The sequence below is a fragment of the Belonocnema kinseyi genome, chromosome 7 (genome assembly GCF_010883055.1).
Source record: "Belonocnema kinseyi isolate 2016_QV_RU_SX_M_011 chromosome 7, B_treatae_v1, whole genome shotgun sequence".
Taxonomy (NCBI): Eukaryota; Metazoa; Arthropoda; class Insecta; order Hymenoptera; family Cynipidae; genus Belonocnema; species Belonocnema kinseyi.
The window spans coordinates 99,849,556-99,854,340 of record NC_046663.1 but is presented as its reverse complement, the minus strand read 5'-3'; the positions used below and the strand labels follow the sequence as shown (position 1 = coordinate 99,854,340).

At 32.2% G+C, this 4,785-nt stretch overlaps 2 protein-coding genes across 9 annotated transcripts in view; both read right to left on the bottom strand.

Annotated features, from left to right (window-relative positions):
• The window catches only part of LOC117177308, a 75,138-nt gene that overhangs the window by 36,497 nt on the left and 33,856 nt on the right, over positions 1 to 4,785 (bottom strand). The gene's annotated exons all lie outside the window — the stretch shown is intronic.
• The window catches only part of LOC117177307 (PAN2-PAN3 deadenylation complex subunit PAN3), an 84,379-nt gene continuing 81,914 nt past the window's right edge, over positions 2,321 to 4,785 (bottom strand). For all 7 annotated transcript variants that reach the window (XM_033367911.1, XM_033367910.1, XM_033367912.1 and 4 more), the window contains one exon: positions 2,321 to 2,828. The gene's annotated coding sequence lies outside the window, so the exon portion shown is untranslated. The remainder of the gene's footprint in view (positions 2,829 to 4,785) is intronic.

Genomic DNA, 4,785 nt, shown 5'->3' with positions numbered 1-4,785 from the left:
TGCTGGGTGTACTCGAAAATTCCCAGGATGACAATGCGGTGAAGGTGTGGTTTAATGTCAGAGTGCAATAAAGGTTACGGAGTCGTTGGAAATTTTTTATTGGAAAACTATGCGCTTTTCGGAAAATTTGTCAAGAATAAAAAGTTCTTGTAATTAGCCGAGGAATACGTCTGAATTTTTCTGGAGCGTTTTGAGCAAAATTTTGAATTTTGCAAAAATTGTTCATATGCAAAATCCAAAATTTTGCTCAAAACGCTTCGAAAAAATTCAGGCATATTCCTTGGCTGATTACAAGAACTTTTTATTCTTGATGATTTTTCCGAAAAGCACATCGTTTATTGTAAAAAAATTCATGAATGTTTTCACAAAAATTTTGCCATTAAGACGCCATTTTGAAAATACTAAAACGAAAAATCGATCTTTGAACCATGGATTCTCAAAGTTTAGACATTTATTCCACCCGTTGGTGAGATGCCAGATTAATTACAGACTCGAAAAGCTTTGGAAAATGGTTCACAAAAAAAATAGGCACGAAAAATCACGTTTTTTTTGTTTAAACTGCATTTTGGGATAGTAAGAAAATTTTTTGAGGAATTTCATTGGCACCGTCGGAAAGGGGAGATCTTAAGCAATAAAAATATATGTGTCTCAATTTTTTCTAGTGTCGAATAGTCTTAGTTGTTGGCCGTTGAAAAGCAGTGTCCCGGTAGTGGCGTTTTGGCCGTTTAAGGGTTAAATCTACCGATCTTCCAAGTACGTATATGGACAACACGACAGTTCAGTAAACGTTACAATTATAGGCAAATAAGTATGACTATCATTGATGGTTACTAGTATCGATTCTCAAGTGGTGCTGACCTGCGGATCAGCATAGATTTTACCGGTCCAGTCGCTATTCTGTATAGTTCCTGGATGCTGCCATTACGAATTACCATGTCACTTTAAAGAATAATATAAAAAGATCTGAATTATTTTATCGGCGTAAACTACAGTTAAGACAGCACTATAAATTGTGAAAAAGTATTGCTAAAAAATAATTCATAAATAAGCGCACGGTTATTTCTTATAAATATTTTCGGATATACTTATAATTAATCGGCATTTGTAAGCTGTAATGCTTATAATACAATTAAAAATTCGCAAGCAATGGGAGGATTCGAACGCATAAGCCTAAGCACGCAAGTCAATAGTCCTAACCTCTACACTATTACAGGAGTTGCGATCTGTAAAATAATTTTGAAATGCATTTGTAACTGAGGGTGGAGACCTCGGGAACGACTTCTGAATACGCGACCATGCCATCGCGGTACACAACCAAAGATCTAGCATTTACCTCATATCTATCTAGCATTTACCTCATATCTATGTCAGCTGAAACCGCCAAGGACCAGAAACACGTCTTGCTCCAATAAACTCTCAAGTGTACGCGATCTGTGAATAAGTTGTGCCATCCAAAATTATATTATTTTTATAAAACCCCTTCCTTGCAAAATGGTAATATGGAGTAATGTGTCGACTGTTACAGAAATTTCAAAAAGGAATGTTTTTTAGGTGATGCAATCCATTCATTGCCGATTGCGTCGTGAATTCAACCGGTGCGCCGCGCGGATAGGTTGAGTTGCGACTTTAGGGGCGAGCTAAGTAAACCGATCGGTAGCATGTACCGATCTTTCAGTAATGCCCACTGCACTACTATTTTAATTTCGGTTAAGTGGATTTTATATATCGCACAGTATGTAATACAAGGGAATAGAGGTTTATTTTACTGAAGGATAACCGTTGAATTAACCTTAATTTCATTGTGACATTTACGAAATGCTAAGAGATTTTGACATTTTCACCCTCTTATTAAGAGCAGTTTATAAAGTTACGGTTACCAGAAATCTTTTACAATTCTTGATAAGTAAATACTACATTTCTTTTTTCTGCGTGCAGGGTGTCTACTCACCTGCACGGAGAGAAATCAATGGTTAATTTTTCCTTGATTTCGAGTAGAATTTACTTGAAAACATGATAGACTGATCTGGCACGTTCAACTATGTGAAACAGTGGAATGAACTAAACTACACGGTACTTTTGATCATGTCGAATGGAAAAATGAATCCTAATTTATACGTACTTTCAGCTACTTTACACATCTACTCATAGCTTTTTTCTATGAGAGACATGGTAATTCATACTACTTTTAGGAGCAAAATTTATTTTTATTTTACAGTGAAATCTTCCTGTACTGTACGAAATAAAATACACTTTGTACATCTTTATATTTATATTTCATTTTAGTAAAATTACATAACACCTACAAACATTCAAATCTAATCACCTAAATCATTAATTGTCATTTTCTAACACCAATTTATCAACAAAAATTTATACGCCGCTTTGAATAAAAGTGAATTAATTAAAAAAGTGTTCACCTTAATTAATAACCTCATAGGTATTGCCTTAAACGAATTTATGTTTAAATGAATAACATTTATCGTTGACCTGAAGAAAATGTATTTGGCATAAATATATATAAATTATTTGTCTCATTGTGAATTAACAAATCATTTTTTTAGTTTAAACAAAACTTTTTTTGCCATAATTAGATCCAGTTTTTTAGTGTGTATTGAGATCTGTTACAAATTCGTGAATTATGCATCACTGTCTTTAGAAAATTGACTACAGGCGAGACATTTCCATGTACTAACTTTCATCTTCATCCAATGTTTCGAAGGCTTGAATGTATTCGTCGAAGTAATCGTCATCGATTTTTTTTAATTGCCAAAACTTAGTAGACTTCGTGACTGTGACGTACCCATTTACTTCACTAGGTATTTACTTCACTAGAAAAAATATTAAGGGCATATTTTAGCAGAATACTGGTTGATTTAACCAGACATTTTTTTAAGAGTCATGCGTTTTAAAATCTGTGAGTTTTCATATTTCAATTATTGAACTTTATTTCTTTTCAACGCAAAAAATCCTATATAAATCAAAAGAAGTTCAAAGATAGAAAAACATTACATTTGAATGAATAAATATATGAAATTATTCGATAGCGTCCAAAAATGAGTAACCCTCAAGATTGCAAATGTAAACGTAACAAAAAAAAATAGATTCAATTTGTAATAAGGAAAAGTTAAGATACTTGGTACTTGCAAGTTGAGTATTTAAATTTTAATGCAGTTCTACTGTCGACTTAGTAGGATTCACATTTCACATGTAACGCCTTCAAACTTCGAAGCTTTTAAATATTAATGCCTCGAAACTTTAGAGTTCTTAAATTTCAAACTTAAAGTATTTAAATTTGAATCTCTCTTATATTCCAGTATTAGTTTTACTTTCAAAATTCCCTACTAAGAACCATCGAACTCTATACTTAAATTTAAAATGTTTGGGTGCATCCAACTTTTAAAAATTAGACAGTTTTCTAAATCAGAATTTAAGAACTGCATTACGCTCTAAATACATTTCATTATCAGGTGATACTTTGATAATAAAATTCAAGAATAAAATCCATAAATTAATTAAATTTGATATAAAGTTCATTCCTGCTCTCATTAAAATAGATTCAGGCATTAAACGATAAATATGAGTACATTGGAGACAAGATTCGCTTAAAAAGCGCTCGTTTATTGACTAACGGGCGATGTAAAAAGTTAAAAGAGCCATAAAATAAGAGACACGCCAATATTGATCCTGTATTATACATATGTATAGATAAAATATGGTAACTCACCGAGCGTGATAAGGAAATTTATGTGGCATATTACGGGCGAGTTCGTGTTATTAATAGATTGCATTAATTTCCATTAATAATAGATGGATATATTAATCTCCAACACAGCGAGGTTAACTTTTTACGTCAATGGGTGTTTGCGTAACTGAATTTACCAATCAAAAGTAACTTTATTCCCACTTTACTCCACGTAAAATACATAACTTGTCAAAAAATCCCGTTTTCTCGAAAAAAATTTGGTGATGAATATAGAAAAGTGGAAGATACACTTTTTGTCAAACTCTTCGAAAGAAACAATTTTGTTTTTAGACGTTTTTCGCATATTTTATAATCATCAAATATTAAATTTAATCAGTCATTTAAGTTATTTTTAAAAATACCACATTTCCCAAAAAAATATCCTTTTCCAGTGCCGTCCTGAAAAACGACAATCACGCCCAGAAAATCTTTGATAAATATAGAGACTGAGTGTAGTGCGTAAGAAAGACCGGGTTGATTTTTGCTGATGTTCAAAATTCAACTTAAATTCTCGGCAAAATGTAGGTATAATGGAAAATAATTTGAAAGTCATGAAAAGTGGATCCTAAAATCTCCTCTGTAAAATGAGCACCAAAAATTGGTGAAATCTCCAATAGTTCTCGAATTATCATGAAAAAACGTCGAGCGACGACTGCAGTTTTTTCTCTCTATTTTCCGTGCATTGACAAAACCAGAGCCAACTTTTTGACCGAGCAAGTTTTGTCTTGCGCTTGCATTTACATTTTTGATGATAATTTGAGAAGATTTGCAAATTTTTACAATTATTTTCCAGGAGTTATAGTTGAATGTTGAAAATGAGTAATAATCAGAAGTGGTGGTCTTTCTGACCCATTAACTCAATTTTATTTATCAAAGATACTTCAAATAGGGCTATTTGACGCGAAATTTAATCAAATTTCTAAATCTATTTTATCAATTATTCATGTACTTGAAGTTACGAACGTTCATATGAACGAAATTAAAGATTTTTTTCCCCGAATTTTTTTTTGCCTAAATCATTTAGGATGACAAAAAATGATATT